Source organism: Myxocyprinus asiaticus, chromosome 16 (assembly GCF_019703515.2).
Source record: "Myxocyprinus asiaticus isolate MX2 ecotype Aquarium Trade chromosome 16, UBuf_Myxa_2, whole genome shotgun sequence".
In the NCBI taxonomy this organism is placed as follows: domain Eukaryota; kingdom Metazoa; phylum Chordata; class Actinopteri; order Cypriniformes; family Catostomidae; genus Myxocyprinus; species Myxocyprinus asiaticus.
In genome coordinates this window covers 397,501-417,500 of record NC_059359.1, presented here as the reverse complement: position 1 = coordinate 417,500, position 20,000 = coordinate 397,501, and the positions used below count along the sequence as shown (strand labels likewise).

At 40.7% G+C, this 20,000-nt stretch overlaps 1 pseudogene; it reads right to left on the bottom strand.

Annotated features, from left to right (window-relative positions):
• LOC127454532 (intermembrane lipid transfer protein VPS13B-like) overlaps nucleotides 1–20,000 on the bottom strand; it is a 189,269-nt pseudogene that overhangs the window by 27,566 nt on the left and 141,703 nt on the right.

The following is a 20,000-nucleotide window of genomic DNA, read 5'->3' as shown; positions in this document are numbered from 1 at the left end:
GTCCTCTATTTTCAGATTGCTCGGAACTAATCCAAGAGTAAAGACCAGATCTAATGTATGACCTCGATTATGTGTTGGACCAGATAGATGCTGCTCTAAATTAAAAGACTGAATGACTGAATCAAACACAAAACATGCTGAATTTCAAGTGCACTTAAGGTCTGTTCACACTGACGCTCTCCTCTCTATGTTATAGAGTGGCAAGGAAAAGTATGTGAACCCTTTGGAATAAGCTGGTTTTCTGCATTAATTGGTCATTAAATGTGATCTCATCTTCATTAAAATCACAAATATAGACAAACACAATGTGCTTAAACTAACAACACACAAACAATTATAATCTTTCATGTCTTAATTGATCACATCCCATTAAACATTCACAGTGCTGTGGAAAAAGTAAGTGAACCCTAGGATTTAATAACTGGTCGATCCTCCTTTGGCAGCAGTAACCTCAACCAAGTGTTTCCGGTAGCTGCGGATTAGACCTGCACAACATTCAGAAGGAATTTTGGATCATTCCTCCTTACAGAACTGCTTCAGTTCAGACATATTCTTAGGATGTCTGGTGTGAACGGCTCTCTTGAGGTCATTCCACAGCATCTCTATTGGGTTAAGGTCTGGGCTCTGACTGGGACACTCTAAAAGGTGAATTTTCTGTTTTTGAAGTCATTCTGTAGTGAATTTACTTTGATGTTTAGGGTCAGTGTCCTACTGCATCACCCAACTTCTATTGAGCTTCAGCTGGCATACAGCCACCCTGATATTATCCTGTAGGATATCTTGTTAAACTTGGGAATACATTTTTCCCTCTGATGGCAAGCGGTCCAGCCCCGAAGCAGCAAAGCAGCCCCAAATCATGATGCTCCCTCCACCGTACTTCACCTTTGGGATGATGTTTTCATGATGGTATGCGGTGCACTTTTTATGGCATACGTAGTGCTGCGTGTTCTTCCCAAACAATTCAACCTTAGTTTCATCAGTCCACAAAACATTTTCCCAGTAGTGTTGTGGAGTGTTAAGGTAGTCTTTGGCAAACTTCAGGCACGCAGCAATGTTTTTGCTGGAAAGCAGCGGCTTCCTTCGTGATGTCCTGCCATGAACACCATACCTGTTTAATGTTTTCTGTGTAGTAGACTCATGAACAGAGATGTTAATCAGTTACAATGATTCCTTCAAGTCTTTATCTGTCACTCTAGGGTTCTTTTTTACCTCATTGAGCATTCTGCAGTGTGCCCTTTGAGTCATCTTGGCTGGACGGCCACTTCTAGTGAGAGTACCTATAGTACTAAATCATCTCCATTTATAGACAGTTTGTCTAACTGTGGACAGATGAATATCTAAGATCTTTGAGATAACTTTGTAACCCTTTCCAGCTTTATGCAAAGTAACAATTCTTGATCATAAGTCTTCTGAAATCTCTTTTTTGCGAGGCATGGTCCACATCAGCAGATGCTTCTTGTGAATAGCAAACTCTAAATCTTTGAGTGCTTTTTATAAATAAAGTAGCTCTAACCCACACCTCCAATCTCATTTCATTAATTGGATGCAGATTTGCCAACTCTTGACTCTAATTAGCTTTTGTTGACGTCATTAGTCTAGGGGTTCACATACTTTTTCCAACCTACACTGTGAATGTTTGAATGATGACAATAATTTGTGCTATTAGATAAAACAGATTGTGTTTGTTCATTATTGTAACTTAGATAAAGATCAAACCTGATTTTAAGAAAAAAGGACATATAAATGCAAATAATTGTCTTGCCACTGTACATACCTTGCACTCTTTTTTTTAACAACAGATACATTCTTGTATCAACTTCAGCGATGAGTTGCATTGAAGTCAGTGAATCTGTGCTGTAAGATTGATGTTTTGCATTAAATGGGTCATGACATGAGGAACCAAATTTTTCTTGATCTTTTGACATATAAGAGGTCATTCTACTATAAAAACATACTGTAAGTTTCAGAACTGAAAACTTCCTTCTTAATAGAAAAAGAGAAGAGCATTTATTTAAACCAAGCTGCAAAAACAGCTCTTTTAGAATTCATGGAAATTGTGATGTCAAAAGGACCAAATACATCTGCATATGCAACACCTATTTTTCCATCATTGCACCCTTGGCCCTGCCCACTGGTGCTCAGACAGTCACACAGGTGAAGAGGAGAGAGATGGGCCTGTCATGGGAGATTCATCCTAAGTAGACTTATACAGGACATCTTCATGTGCCTGTCTGGATTTAAATGTTTTTCTACATAAACGTGCATGGCTTTGACCGTTATCATACATCTCGCTTCGCTTTTAAAAGATGCGATGTCAAGTTACAACTCTAAAATGGAGACCCCCATTGTGTTTCATTCAGCTGCACTGTCATGCTGTTGTGCTGTTTTGAAGGCATCCTGGACCGTATTTGCACACATCTGTGCTATTTTTATTTCTTGGTCTTTTGTAAACATGCACTCGTTGGACGTCTTTGATAGTTTTGATGTGTATTTGGCGATGTGTGCCACGTTTTCAGAGTTGAACAAACACATCTTTCAAAAACGTGTGTAATTCTGCTGCTGCCACTGACTGGGAGAAACATGCAGTCCTGTGTGTAAACAAACACAGAAGATGTGAGATGTGAAGACCAGCATCTCTGCTTTGGCCTGTTGAAACCGGTTGAGGCAGCACAATGCCACCAACATGGACTGTTTACGTTTTTGTATTCAGAACATCTCAGTGAGGATTGTGTGTTTCCGGCTCATATTATGAGCTTGTAAACCAGTCACAGAAACTGTTATTGAAGGACGGGCAGTTAAAACACTGCTGGACTAGAAATCCATAAGTAAACAATTTAATTCACGAATATTTTATATGTCGTGACTGTTTGATAGTTTATGGTGCTGCTTGAGTGAACAGTTTAATATATTCAGATGAAATGTGTTGGATGTGTGTTATATGTTAATCCTGAAATTTTGTTTTATACACATTGTGGTCTTGTGGAGTTTTTAATTTTCTTCGGATTGCGTTTCAAATATGGCTCTATTGGAAGGGCTGCATGATGTTAGCCAATCACAACAGCGGGCGTTTTGCACTGAAGTCTTAAAGGGCCAGACATCTTAAAAAGTGTTTCAGACAGAGGGCCAGAGACAGGGTGGAAAATTATTATATATGACTAAATTATGACTATTTGTGTGCAAACAAAGTATACTGACATTATAAGTGGACCTCAGGGAAGAAAATAAAATGCTAAAAAGTATGTCATGACCCCTTTAAATTATGAGAGTAACTATAGCACAGACTTCTCACACAGTGTCAATAGTTTTGATGCAAATGATCATGAGTGATTCTCATCACCTTGTTGCGCGGTTCATGGTGTAAATCGGCTGTTAAACAGCTCAGAATAATCACCTGATATCTGACAGCGAGCTGTAACTACACTTACTCAAACACACGTATAACTAACAGCAAACTCTCAAATAACTCGCTCACACCAGCCATTTCTTTCCACACGACACAAACGTTCTTCTCTCCTTGAGTGCCGTTTACTTGTGTTTGGCCAAACTCAGTTTCAACACTGTTTATTACAGACACACATCAGACTGCGGCCGCAGCCGAGAGCGCGCTGGCTCATGGCCGGACGCATGTCTCATGCTGCAGTTATGTCCAATCCAGTAAACAAGTGCAAATTGTTGAGGTTTTAATTAACATTTTCATCATTCACTTTATCTGGAGAAACTCTATTTAAAGCATCTGCTGAACAGATGGGTGGCTCACACACACACACACACACACACACACACACACTCACACACACACACTTCTGCTCTATTTCTTTTCTCGCATGGGCACAAAACAATGTGACTGGATGAGGAAAAGTTTTTGGCTGGTTGAAAGTTAACTGTCCACATTCACACAGACATAAAGACCGACTGTGAGTTACCTCTAGTAGTAAGATTTAAAGAAAAACTTGATTGTTGTCACACATTATGCATTTTTGCATATATATTATGAAATTCTTTTTTTCACATATCGCAGCTAAGCTGGGGTCAGAGTGCAGGGTCAGCCATGATATGGTGCCCCTGGAGCAGACAGGGTCAAGGGCCTTGCTCAAGGGCCCAACAGTGGCATCTTGAACCCCTGACCTTCTCATCAGTAACCCAGAGCCTTAACCACTAAGCCACCACTGTCATTCTGTTACAGACATGAATGCTTTCTGAAATCATGTGTGCTGTTGATCAGCTGACTGATTATTATTCCTATGATTACACAGATACTTCAAATCAATGAAATATTGACTTGAGTGTAAATGATTTGATCATGAGAGATCATGAAGTGATATGAGAGAGATGAAACAAGCACAACTATGAAGGAAATCAAAAGCTCAATTATATAATTTAGAATAATTTTAGAAGGAATAATTGACTCTAGACCATTGAATTATTGAAAAATAATGCACACCCTGATGCAGCCACAATGCACAGCGGAGTTACACTTTTACACCTAAGGGTGTGTATTATTTTTCATTATTTTAATGGTCCAGATTATTCTGCTTTTAACACAGTTACAACACCGAAATACATTTTTCAGGGTTTTGTCTCAAGCTGTAGCTAACTACAGTACACACAAACACATACATACACACTCCTGCATGTTACACATCCAATTTGTTGCAATTAATCACCCGCTGAACGCACACAACACACTCATCACACACAACCAGTGTTAATCTTGTCAACAAAATTACTGTTGACAATGATAGTTAACGAAAAGTTTTTTAATTTTGTAAAAGATAGTGACGAAAAAGACACATAATCACAACAATTAAAACATTTAATTAAAATACACTTGATGAAAACATGACGAGAAAAAATAACACTGCAAGATACTGTCAGTGCACAAACAGAAAAAGAAACATCTACAAGAATTGACTCATCTAATCCAATAATCAAGTATTGAGCTGCGTGAACAGAAAGAGCTGAACACTGGCAAAATGAACCACATTACAAAAGGGTTAATTACCTCATTAACACATCCTGTTTATACAGGAGATTAAACACTATCAACAACATATATGTAATATTACAACTTATATCTGCACAGACATTAAAGCGAATAAACAGGTGAATTTGAACTAAATTACATGCTAGTCAGAATATGCATAACTTGTGTTGCGAATAAGATGTTCTTTAAAAACTGCAACACAATTCAATATCCTTAACGGTCTTAAAAAATGGAAAATTAACAAAAGTCACTAAAACATGAAAATTCAGAATACAGTAACTTTAAAAGTAACTAATACTTCAGTATATTGTAATTTTATTCTATTATTTCAGGATCTCAGGTTTCACAAGGATAGTTTTCCTATTTTGTTGTTTCTTTTATATGATTGATACTTGTTTAAATCAATACATTTGTAAACATTTGTCTAAATGTTGGAATATTTGATTTAAGTTTGGTTTGTTACAGTTTGACACATTTTTATCTTTTTGCACATTATCATCAGCTAAAATATGTTTGTGGAGACGGAGCGCCGTGCTGTGGAGAGTGAAGCGGGGGAGAAGAGTGGTGAATGAATTCCACCTGTGCTTAACACCTGTCTTGTGTTTCAGTGAGGAGTGATTGGGGCTTTTAAGGAGAGGAGACAGCGGCATTGGAGGGAGAGAGCCCAGCTGAGAAGCTGCTTATGTGTTGGCCGCTGCCGTTTTTCATTAAAAGAAATTTTTTGTTATTTATCTGAAGCTACACTATTGCACATTTAAGTGAACGTGTTTTTGTTAATAAAAAGTGACATTCCTGAGTTGGAATCGCCGTCTCCGGCTTCCTCATTCCTTGAACCTCATTACACTGGTGCCAAAACCCGGGATTAAGGGAGATACGTTGTCATGGAGTCCCCACTGTTGACGAACATCATCAAAACCCTCGCTGGCATCCACCAGACCCAACACCAAGCCCTCCTGGAGCTTCGATCAGAAAAGGAGCAACGTTTCGAGGTGCTCCTGCAAGCCCAAGTGGAGGACCAGTGAGTGTTCCAGAACTTGCTGCCGCAGGGTACTCCAGCAGCGACACCGGCCACGGGACCCCACCTCAGATCACCCTGGCCAAGATGGGCCAGGATGAACCCGAAGCCTTTACTGAGCTTTTTGAGCATGCCGCTGCAAGGTTGGGCTGGCCCCAGACACAGTGGGCAGTCCGCCTGCTGCCGCTTTTGTTGGGGGAGGCTCAGCTCGCAGCCCAAAAACTGCCAGTGGCTAACCTGCTGGAGTACCCCGATCTGAAGCGGGCCATCTTACAGCAAGTCGGCCGGAACCCAGAGCAACATCGGGAGCGTTTCCGGGTGCTGACCTACGGGGAATTCGGCCACCCATTTGCCTTCACCCAGCAGCTCCAGGATGCCTACTGGAGGAGGTTGCTAGTGAAGGACTGCGACGCCGGGGGAATTCTCAACTTGGTGGTGCTGGAACAGTTCTTGGACTGGCTGCCCAAAAGAACTGCGGAGTGGGTCCGGTGCCACCACCCGACTTCGCTGGAGGATGCAGTCCACCTGGCTGAGGACCACTTGACAGCGTATTCGGGAGATGGCCAAGCTTTTCTCTCTCTCGCTCTCTTCTCCTGCTGTCTCTTCCCCTCCCCTACCTCGCCCTGTTCCCATCCCTGCTCCCCAGAGATGAGGGTTTATTCCCCCAAACCCCGCTCTGTGGGCCCGGGGGTTCCGGGAACCTCTTCACCACCTTCTGTGTCTACTTCCCTTTCCCGTCAGGTTGGAGAATCCATAGCCGCAGGTGCGGGGGGAAATCTGTGCTGGTGTGCTGGTGCTGCGGGGAGCCGGGCCACTTCCAGGACCAATGTTCGGTGATGGATGTGGGTGTGTCTGTTCAGGTCCCCAACACGCTGCATACTGTCACTGACCAAGCAGGGATGTACCAGATACCTGTGAGTTTTTATGGGGGTACATACCGAACCTTGGTGGATTCGGGTTGTAATCAAACCTCCATTCACCAATGCATGGTTCAACGGGAGGCTTTGGGTACAGCACATAGGGTGAAGGTGAGGTGTGTGCATGAGGACGTTTACAGATATTATTGGAATGTTATTCCAGATGGGTCATCATAATCCGATGGCAGGGCACTTAGGGCGAGAAAAAACACTAAACCGTCTAATGGCCCATTTCAATTGGCCGGGTATTCACGGAGATGTTCACAGGTGGTGTGCGGCATTCCGTGAATCTCAACTGGTGAATCTGCCGGCCACCCCAAGAGTGCCTTTGTGCCCGCATCCTTTGATCGAGGTCCCCTTCAAAAGAATTGGTATGGACCTCGTCGGACCATTTGGAGCAGAGGGCACACGGACATCGCTTTGTGTTGGTTCTGGTGGATTACGCAACACGATATCTGGAAGCAACATTTCAGCACATAGTGTTGCGGAGGCACTCTTCAGAATAATCTCCCGAGTGGGGATTCTGAAAGAAATCCTCACTGATCAAGGCACTAATTTCATGTCATGTACACTGTACGAATTATTGGGTATTAAATTGATTCAAACAAGCATGTACCACCCACAAATGGGTGGCTTGGTCGAACGGTTTAATCAAACTTTTAAAAACATGATTCGTAAGTTCATGCACAAAGATGCTTGGAAATGGGATAAGTGGCTTGAACCCCTGTTTTTCGCAGTGCGAGAAGTCCTGCAAGCCTCCACGGGGTTCTCCCCGTTTGAATTATTATATGGCTGTAAGCCTCACGGTGTCTTAGATGTTGTGAGGGGAAATTGGGAGGAGGGACCTTCAACCAGCAAAAACAAAATTCAATACATTCTTGACCAGAGAGTGAAACTCCACACATTGGGGCAGCTATCACAGAAGAATTTGATAAAGGCTCAAGAATGTCAATCCCGGCTATATAAAAGGGGAGCTTGGCTACAGGAATTTACACAGGGAGATAAAGTCCTTGTATTACTACCCACATCAAGCTCTAAATTACTCACAAAGTGGCAAGGGCCCTTTGAGGTTACACGGCGAGTCAGGGGAGTTAATTATGAGATGACGCATACGGAAGGCGGTCCCAGAGAGGGAGGAGCTCAGTCAGGAGGTGAATTTAAAAATCACTGATCAAGTCACCCCGGTTCCCTGTGGAGACCACCTCTCACTGTCCCAAATTGCAGATCGCCAGGTTGCAAAGAGAATTCTCCGATGTGTTCTCACCTCTTCCCGGGCGTACGAATCACAGCACCATATCGAAACGACCCCAGGGGTAGTGGTACGCAGTCGTCCCTACCCTTTACCCAAACACAAAAAAAAAGTAATGCGGTAGGAATAAAGGGCTATGCATGACATGGGCGTAATAGAAAAATCCCACAGTGATTGGGCAAGTCCAGTAGTCTTAGTCACTATGAGTGATGGGTCGGTCCAGTTTTGTTTTGTTCACTTTACAGTACATAAATTGAACACGGTATCTAAATTTGATGCATACCCAATGCATTGCATTGAAGAACTGCTCGAGTGGTTGGGTGTGGCTCATTTTTATTTGACACTGGATTTAACAAAGGGATATTGGCAGATTCCCTTGAGTCCCATGTCCCAAGAAAAAATGTCCTTTTCCACTCCGTTCAGCTTACACCAGTTCGTTACTCTTCTGTTTGGTTTGTTTGGGGCCCCGGCGAAATTTCAGCAACTCATGGACAAAGTCCTTCGCCCACACGCTGCATATGCCGCTGGCTATCTGGATGACATCATCATCTATAGCAACAATTGGCAGCGGCACATCCAGCATCTGAGGGCTGTCCTGAGGTCGCTGAGGTGGGAGGGAATCACTGCAAATCAGAAGAAGTGTGCAACTGGGTGTGTGGAAGTACGGTATCTGGGCTTCCACTTGGGTCACGGATAAGTGCGCCCCCAAATTGATAAGACAGCAGCCTTTGCGGCTTGTCTGAGGCCCAAGTCCAAAAAGGGGGTGAGACAGTTCATGGGGTTGGCTGGCTATTAATGAAGGTTTGAGCCTAATTATTCGGACGTCACCAGCCCGCTGACTGATCTCACTAAAAAGGGAGCACCAGAGCCGGTCCACTGGACGGATCCATGCCAACAGTCTTTTTTTTTAGTTTTTAGTTTTGTTTTTGGATTTTCTCCCCAATTTGGAATGCCCAATTCCCAATGCGCCCTTAAGTCCTCATGTTGGCGTAGTAACTCGCCTCAATCCAGGTGGCAGGGGACGAATCTCAGTTGCCTCCGAATCTGAGACCATCAATCCATGCATCTTATCACGTGGCTTGTTGAGCGCGTTACTGCGGAGACGTAGCGTGAAGCCTCCACACGCTCTAGGTCTCCGCGGTAACGTGCTTAACAAGCCATCCACGCACAACTCACCACATGCCCCACCAAGAGTGAGAACCACATTATGGGGGGGTTGCAGTCGGTGGCAGACCGGACGGTTCCCCGGCCTGAGTCGGGCGGTGGGGGTATGTGGAGGCGGAGGTGTGGCCAAGTGCCGTGCTGTGGAAAGTGAAGTGGGGGAGATAAGTGGTAAATGATTTCCACCTGTGCTTAACACCTGTCTTGTGTTTCAGTGAGGAGTGATTGGGGCTTTTAAGGAGAGGAGACAGTGGCAGTGGAAGGAGAGAGCCCAGTTGAGAAGCTGCTTGTGTGTTGGCCGCTGCCGTTTTTCATTAAAAGAGACTTTGTGATATTTGTCTGAAGCTACACCGTTGCGCATTTAAGCAAACGTGTTTTTGTTAATAAAAAGTGACATTCCTGAGTTGGAATCGCCGTCTCCGGCTTCCTCATTCTTTGAACCTCATTACAATGTTTTATTCACTTACTGAAATTCTATGTCATTTTTGTCAAAGTAAAGCTGACTAAAATGAATAAATATGACATAACGAAATATTGACAAAATTTAAAGGACATTTTCATCAAGACTAAAACTATGACTAAAGCACACAAACACACACACACACACACACACACAAAAATAGCACACACACACACACACACACACACACACACAAACACAAGTATGCTGTTCTGGTTTTAGACGAAAGCTCACTGTTTAATCAGCTCATTTCATGAGGAATCAAATGATACTTGATCTGTTGAGATTGAACTCTAAAAACATACTGGAACTTTCTCAGCTCAAAAGTTCCTCTCCCATCCATAAAGAGCATTTATTGAAACTAAACTGCATAAGTGACTTGTTCTGAATTTCCGCACCTTTCTGATGTCACAGATGATCACATGATCAACCACATTTACACATCAATGATGTCTATTGATTGATCAAACACCTGTCCCATCCACACAGTGAGGTAATGAGGAATTAAGATAGATACTATTATTTACTAAAGACTTCCATTGTAAGTGTCTAACTTTGTGTGTGTGTGTTTGTGTGTGTGTACATGTGTGTTTGTGAGAATTGTTTGTGTGTTTGTGTGAATTGTGTGTATTTGTATGTGTTTGTGTGTATGTGTGTGTTTGTTCACCTGGTCCACTGAGGATGTCTCTGATGACGACAGACAGGAGAAGAGGAGGGATTCCCGTCCGACTGTCTGCAGCCAATACACACTGTAATCCAATGACTCAGGCAGAGATTTACCTGCATCTGACAGAGACAGTGAGAAATGTTTAATGATGAACCGCTGCTGTGTTGTATCTTTTATCTGCTTGTGTGAATCATGTGACTCACCGAGACTTTTGTAATTGGTCGCGACTCCTCTAAGCGTCAGGTCAAACAGCGACAGCTCCAGTTTCTGTTTGCGATGATGGCAATTAATGAGCGCAGATGACTGCGTGAGCTGCAGGAACATCAGCGGCTGCAGGCTGCAGTCTTTGTCTCCTCTGCGACCCGGCTATCTCACCACCATTACGCCTAGAGCCTGACGTGCCGATGCCCTCCAGGAGTCCAGTCGCCCTGCTGATGGTGTTTGCATTAAGCAGATCATCAGTCATGAGGGATGACAGAATCTCTTCAGACACTAAACCAGCCTCACCCTCTGGCAGGTCGAGTGCACTTTTTCCCGGTTGTAGGGTGGTGTCAGCAAGCGGTTAGATTGAGGGTGTGGTGGCATACGTCATGAGAGAGAAATGGGAACACATCAAATGGGATGAAGCTCAGGTTCTTGGTGAATGTGGGCTGCTGCGACGGCCGGCCGAGGGGATGGTGACCTGTTCCTCTCTGACCATCGATCTGAACAATCCGCAGACGCCCACTGTCACTGCCGAAACCACTGTCCTGCCCGCAGGGGGTGCCTCTGCCATACAAACTCTCCACAGAGCTCGAACCTGAGACTGCAGCGGCCTGCGCCTGCTGACTACACACCTGCAACACATACACACACACACACACACATCAGTGGAGCTGACAGCAATCACACCAGCTGATCTGTGAACTGTCTCACTCTCACTGCAGTCTCACATCTGTCTCTAATTCACACTGTTTCACTCTTCACATGCTTCTGATTACAGCAAGACAGAAGACAAAAGATTGTATTTCAGTCTGTCTGAACACTGGCAGCACATTAGACAAAATGCTTCACTTATTAGACATTTACCCCACATCCACATCCACACTGACACAAACACACACACACACACACACACACACACACTACAGCACCACGGCAAAAGACATTATGTTTTATCTGAGTTGTGAGTTTGCATTTAATATGATGAGAAAGACTGGATGTCACATGTATTTATAACCGTACCCACCCACTTTTTCAGCCGTCTTGGTTCCAGAAGTATTTTTCCCATTCATTTTTTTGTATAAGAGTTGTGTGCATATAAAAACATATTTAAACACAAAAAACAAAAAAAAACAAAAAAAAATCTGTATTTTTTTTTTTTTTTGGTCTTATTTTCAGGTAAAAATTTGTAAACATCCTTAAAACATGATATATTTTCTTAAGAAGCAGAGTGACATATAATATTTAGTCTTGTTTTCAAAGAAATTTAACAACATTTAAGGGGGTTAATGCTTAAAACGAGACAAAACTTTTGCTAATGGGTTGAAGAAAAAAAAACAATTAAAAATAAAAGTAGTTTTTTTCTTACCTCATTGGAAAATAGTTTTTTTCTTGTTTTAAACATAAACAGCACTAAATGTTGTTTGATTTCTCTGAAAACAAGAAAACATATCTGATTATCATGTTTTAAGAATGTTTAAATATTTTTTACTGGAAAACAAAAATACTAAGAAAATTATTTATTGTAAAATATTCAGATATATACAAATACATATAAGTAGTTTGAGTGTAGGGAGAGCGACTCATTCACAGTGCATCATGGGAGTGGGCGGAGCTCTTTTGATGTGATTCTCTGATTGGCGGATCTCTCTTCAGGATTATGGGTAGTGTAGTTCTTCATTAGGAATTCCAATAATAAACACTTTTTTTTATTTTTTTTAATTATGTTGAAATAACGTGGACTGATTTCTTCAACGGAAGCATATACCATCGATTAACCACCTCTGAGCTCACTGTAAGTCTGTCTTTAAGTCTATTATTCAAATCATATTTGACTAATAGACGGTTCTCAATTAGTCTTGGAAACTTCTCGTCCTCAGCAGTCCATCTCCAGTGGGGGTGCCTCAAGGCTCCATTCTCGCTCCTGTCTTGTTTTCACTATACCTACTGCCTATCGGCTCTGTTTTTAAGAAACATGGTGTGTCCGAAAACAAAACTGAAATTATCATGTTTGGACTGACTGATGGTATTAACACCCATCGTTTTAATTTAGGTCCCCCTGCTGCTCATCCTAAACTGTGTGAAGAACCTGGGTTTCTTATTTGACAGCGGCCTTAAACTGGATAAACAAGTCAACTCAGTTGTCAGATTGAGCTTTTTCCACTAACTAAAGTAAAGCCCTTTCTTTCATTTAAAGACTTTGAAAGAATAATACATATCTCCTCATGATTGGACTATTGTAATTTGCTCTATTCTGGAGTTAACTCATCAAGCCTGACCCATTTACAAATGGTCCAAAATGCTGCTGCTAGACTGTTAAAGGGCCGACACAAATGTGAACACATTAATGAAAAACTATTACATTTGCTCATGAGGTTAAAGTCAGTGTGACAATATGCAAACCTATAGTTAAAAGATAAACATTCACTACAGCGTTTATTTTCCCACGCTGTAAAACAGAATTGTGTAGTAAACACACACACTGAACTACTGCTAAAGATTCAAGTGTAGTTCAGCAGTCGTGGGTCCCTCACACTCTGTTTCTTCTCAAAGCGAGCGATCTCTCAGACAGCTCATGTGCTCGCATCTCACCGCCAGAGAATGTGCACCGCAAATCTGTGACTCCCTTTGAAGAAAACAAAAGCACTTCAAGTGTGCACTATAAAGCGCTGCGGCCTCATTCTGCAGGGCCGATTGTTTCTTGTGAAGTCGCATGATGTGACGGCCTCATGAGCATCAAAGCACAGAGACCCTGAACATGCGATGACTCTGTTCTGGAGCTCAACCACAACAAAGACACAAACGGGTCGCGACTTGCAAAATAATGACCTGCCGCAGTAACGCCAGAGAGTTCAGCTGGATTTCAGCGCACCTGCAGGAGCGGCCGTCACACTCGACACACTGCGCTCCATTCTGAATCTCACCACAGTTCACACACTCCGTTCCAAACGTGGGAGAGATTGAGGAAAGACATTACACCCCCCACTCGGTTCCGCTGTGCAGATTCAACAAACAGAGCACGGGCAGTGAGTGCATGACTCACTGTTCCCTGTTCTGTTGGCAAAAACATTGGGAATCCAACATCATTTACCCAGAATTCATGTGCAATGAGCTGCACTGCATTCACACTGGAGCACAACGGCTGATGTTGGGTGGGATTCAAACACACTCACTACACGAGAATGTACAGAGCTTCTCTCAACTCCGTAAGGGACTCAAGGGTCAGAGGTCAGGGGTAAGTGTCCTGTGAGGTCTGTTCAGTGTCTGCGCAGCCGCAGGTGAGAACTGCTCTGACAGCAACTATCCAAACATCACGTTTACAATAATTTCAGCATGTTGGAGGTTTTTAAAATCAAATGGAGCTACAGATGCTCAACATCACAGACAACACTGTGAAACCAACAATGAAAATTCTGTCTCCATTTACTCACCCTCATGTTGTTCCAAAAGATGGTGTTGTGAAGAATCTCATTAACACATGTGCATATTAAAAATATCAGGCCATTTTTTTGTACAAGTAATTAGGTTTGCACTACTAAAATGCTAATTCTTGATATAAAAATATTACGTCATTACTTGTGAAATACCCATTCTTTATATCAAAAATAAAACGTTAACAAAAAAATAAAAAAATAAAAACAATTCTTTTTGATATCTGTAACTGCATTTTCACAAGTAGCATTTCACAATGATTTGTCATTCACTTCTGTTCGAAACACAATTACCAAATTGTTTTACTAGTTGTAATTCCAAATATACTGTACATATCAGATATGTACTTCTTACTAGAACAAATTATAATCTTTTTATAAAAAAAATGCATTATTATTAGTGAAAATGTTCTTTCCTGATATCAACAAATGAATTACAACTTGTAAAAACACTAACTTTGATATCTGTAATTTGTTTTTCACTTGTGGCTATGTTAATTTCAGATATCATTACATTTAAGAGTAATTAAAGATATCTTAACCCTTTATGCTCGAATGGACCTGCCGCCGTGCATGCGAGAAAAAAAACTACGGTCTTGACCAACACAAAATAGGTATCGTTTGAAAGCTTAGAAGCTCTATGATTATGACCAAAACTGAACAAGTGCTTTGAAATTTGCAGATAAATCAGAAGTGTTCCATTCTGATAATTAAAAAAATAAATGATTGCACTGTACAAATTATTGTAATCGGTAAAAGCATCAAACTGATCAAATAGTCCATGTGTCATATGTTGTTGGAAAGCTCTCAAAAGTAAAATACAACCAGCCTATTTGTTTTACTCACAGACAAAAATATAGCGAGTAATAGTTAAGTATATTTCCTTAACAGTTATTTTGGTGTTGCTTATATGCCGCGTGTTTCTTATAACTTCATGAAAAATGAACGGAATATAAAATATCACATACCATTACTTATAGAAGGTGATTATCTTTCAAACGAGTCCACACACAAGGTAATGAGATGTATAGATCATTAGATAATCCACATGAAGCACAATGTTACATATGGCCACCAGGAGATGGCGCCAAATACATGACACAGACTCAATGATGACTCAAATGACACAGAATGAAACTCATTCTGTGAAATCTCATTACTAAAATCATGTCTGCATGCTATGCAAACCTTTAGTCATTGTTGTGTTTGCATGTGTAATTAGTTCTTATGTACAATTATTATGTTTTATTTATTTGGAGAGGCTTTTGGACACTTGGAGACATTTTTGGACACTATAATAAATTATTTTTGTAATGTTATAACTTTTGATTGCTTTGTCGTATTAACACAAATATTTTCAGAGCCACCTTATTTACACCCAGAGATATATAATGTCAAATAAGAAAAATAAGAAAAACAGTACGTTTTTGGCTCAATTATTTATTTATTTATTTATTTATTTTTCATCAGTTTCTTAGGCTGGGAGTCTGAGAATGTATCATAATCTAAATCATTAAAAATGTTAAAAGTTTTCTTTACAATGATACCAAACACTTGATCCTCCTTGTTTTATTTTGTCAAGTTATAAGTCTTTAATTTTATGTATGCCACCGAAACAGGAAATCTTTAAAAACACCTTCAGAGCTTAAAGGGTTAAAAGGCTTTCTCACTAGTTATAATCACATTACAGATATCTGAAATTTACACTGCCACTAGTAAAAACAAAATTACAGTTATCAAAAATTAGCATATGCACTAGTTGTAATTCAGTTGTTAATATCAGGTATGGGTATTTCCGGGAGTAATGATATCATTTTTTTTATAATGAATTAAAATTTATACTACTGCAAATGTAATTATTGATATCAAACATTAGAATTTTAACTAGTGAAAATTAACTATAATTCATATCCTTCATATGATTAAAAGTCGAATAGGGCTTGCAATAATTGTATTTGTACACCGAAGGACTGTTTTCACCAATAAGCGCTGTGACTTTAATAGCATCATGTCGAGCGTTCCTCAGCAGCCTGAACTTCAAACACTCGTGTCTCCATTAGATCACCGAGTCACTCTTTGGCCACGCTGATGCTTTGCTTTGGTTACACCAACGAGAAACAGCAACACGCAGACACAAAGGGTGAGCAAGAGGTGAGTGCAGTGGACGAGTCGGCGCCCAGGTGGCTCTGAGACCACAGAGCTCAGACTCTTAAACTCAGTGGGTTACGGTTAGGCCCCTGGCAGCAGTGATGCTCACCGCGAGACCGTCAGGATGAGCCGCTTTCAGTTAATCACCATCAGAGCAGCGGTTCACTCATCATGAACACTAGAGAGACTAGAATACAAAACACTGTTACCATAGAAACACATCAACATCAGCAGCAGTGATAAATGACACTGCGACATTCCTGAAGATCTCCATCTGTTTCAGACCTTCAAACAGCAACAGAACAACTGGACAACTAAACTTCAGCAGGACGAGAAAATCACTGTATTTACATGAAGATTTTCATCATCAGAATCTGAATCAATTCAGTCAAAATGCAGATTCTGAATGTACTGTTTATAGAAATGCAGTGCGTAGAATTATGTCCAAAAAATGATGCAGCGGACAAACACGTCCTGACGCATGTGTATACTGACCAACAATGAATGCAAGAACTTTACATAATAAACTTAATTTACAAAGCTTTTTCAGTCTTTTCATTAAACACACACTGACACACTGAAGAAGGCTGTGAGGTCGAAACATCTGTGTTCTCCTGTACTGTGAGATATGAATAAAATATTAAGAAATGAGAAAAAGGAGTGCAGATCATCTTGTTTTTGAGTCTTTTCATTAAAGGAATATTCTGTGTTCAGTACAACTTTGTATTTTCATGAGTGCATAAAGTGCAACACTACACGCTGAAGACTGTGCGTAACATCTTATCCAATATTCACAAGAGTGTTAATTCGAAGCACAATTTTCGTGCCAGCACAAAGTGCGAGTGACCGTGTGAGGGAGTGTTTGCGCTACTGTGGGTGTATTCTATGTTAATGAAGTGGCAGGGGTGGGTTTACGATTTCTGAGGCCCCAAGCATCCAACCTGGGGACCCATATAGAAAATGTTACTTAAAAAATTACATAAAATTGATTTTAAATCATAATTTTAAATTCATCCTATCAGCCGTTGTAGCCAAGTACATTCAAAATGTTTAATGAAATAAAATTCTAGTTCAAGATGTTTAATGCATGTTTTCCAGTTTTTCAACAATACAGTAATAAAAAAAGCAATATTTACCTACATATACAATACTGTGCAAATGTCTTAGGCACATAAGATTTTTCACAGAAGCATTTGTCTTAAGATGATTATTTATATCTTCAGCTTTAGTGTGTCAATAGGAAATATAAATGTTAGACTCACAAACATTACTTTTGCAAATAGAAAAGATTAGAATAGAAGAACAGGGAGCCCTGCAACAGATGTCTGGCCCCCACAGAGACCCCCACTGAACATCGTGTCAGTCTGAGATTACATAAAGAGACAGAAGCTATTGAGACAGAATAAATAAATAGAAGAACAGGGAGCCCTGCAACAGATGTCATGGCCCCCACACAGCCCCCCACAGAACATCGAGTCAGTCTGAGATTACATAAAGAGACAGAAGCAATTGAGACAGCCGAAATAGATAGAAGAACAGGGAGCCCTGCAACAGATGTCATGGCCCCCACAGAGCCCCCACTGAACATTGAGTCAGTCTGAGATTACATAAAGAGACAGAAGCAATTGAGACAGACTAAATAGATAGAAGAACAGGGAGCCCTGCAACAGATGTCATGGCCCCCACAGTGCCCTCCACTGAACATCGAGTCAGTCTGAGATTACATAAAGAGACAGAAGCAATTGAGACAGACTAAATAGATAGAAGAACAGGGAGCCCTGCAACAGATGTCATGGCCCCCACAGAGACCCCCACTGAACATTGTGTCAGTCTGAGATTACATAAAGAGACAGAAGCAATTGAGACAGACTAAATAGACAGAAGAACTGTGGTGAATTCTCCAAGAAGTTTGGAACATCCTATCTGCCAACAACCAATAAGAACTGTGTCCAGGTGTATCTAGGAGAATTGGGGCTGTTTTAAAGGCAAAGGTGGTCACACTGAATATTGATTTAGCTTTTATATGTTTACTGGACTTTGTATGACATTAAGTGATAAATGAAAACTATTTATGCCATTATTTTTGAAGACATCCTCACTATGCAACATTTTTCACAAGTGCCTAAAACTTTTGCACAGAACTGTATATTTTTACAAAACAATTTTTTTATGAACAGGTGTGCAAAACCTACTACTTCACTCACTAACATTTTGGAATTCAGTTGTTATTTATTGTTATTATTATTATAACTTAACAATTATTAATTGTTGTCCAGTTTTTCATTATAATACAGTATTATTATTATTACTTAATAATAAGGATTTGTTGTATACAATAGTAATATATTTACTTTTATTTACTTTACTTTCACCTGGAGCTTATATCCTAATGCTGCAGTGTATTGTTCACCATGTTGCAATAGGCTGTATTTTATGTAAGCATTATAGGCAACATTCATAACAGTAACCAGCCACAGAGCACACTAGAGCAGAAGGAAAAAAATACACTGCCGTTTATCAAGCGCTGAAACTTTGCTTGGTGCAGAATAATCTGGAATAATGTTAAACATTGTAACAGTCACCTCTTTGCAACCTGAACTTGTTCAGAACATGAAATGTTTGTGACACATACGCTAAAACAGTCTAAATGCAGCGCAACGAATGAAACAGAACGCAGGTATCTCGACACGCGTTTTTGAGACCTGAAGTTATTTTTAACTTGAACACAGTGTCTAAAAATGTGCCGGTCTTGCATGAGACACTGAAGAAACAGTGAGACGCGATGCAGCAGTCAAGGACGTTCGTACAGCACGTGTTTACGTAGAAAAACAATGGAAAATCAGAGCAGAGGCACACAAAAACGCGTTCAGTCTGAGCGGCCCCTAACACATGGGCGAAACAAGTTCAGAAGTCCTGTATATTTTTTCATAAATTACAAACCGAACCCAAAGTCCTACTGGAAAAACTGACCTGAACCCGGCATACCTCTAACGTGAACCGCTCTAAGAGCGCTGACAACAGCTAATTCGTGCGTGTACCCAGAACAACATGTCACCCCTCACGCGGATTTTGCTGAGTTTTTCTACCGGGGTGGGGGGCCCCCGACGTCCAGGGCCCCACGCAGTTGTGTGGTTTGCGTAGTGGTTAAAACCGCTACTGTGAAGTGGTGCAAAGCACAAGTTGATATTTTCCTGAGAAGACGTTTCGATATCACATCTTATCTCAGCGCAGTCTAAACTCAGTTCCTGTATTTGCAGTTTGGAGATTTCACCAGCAGATGGTGATAAAATTCATGTCCAAACTCTGAAAATATCAAATTATGTCTCTGACCATCACTGTTGAATCTGTTTGTTGAAACAAAAAATCATGAGATTTGAGTTTCATTTTCTAGAGGTCATGGTTTATTTTTCAATTATTATTATTATTATTATATATTTATAATTGTATTTATATTTACATTTGTTGCTTACTAGCAATTTTTCACCTGTTGTCGTTGAGTGATTTTTAAGTCAATGTAAAAGGGGCCGGTGGAAGTAAAATGTTTGGATTTGGTATGATTTCTTTGACCACTTCATTATTTTTATTATAATTTCATTTCGTTTGAAGTGTATTTTGGATTTAAGAGATATTTTTGGTTTATGAATTGGAATTAAATTAATTTATTTTTTCAATATCAAAATGGACTGGTAGAAATGAAGTTCATTCTGATACAATCGCTGTTAATGCTAGCCATGATTTATGTGTCAGTAGATGAAAATGTTTAATAA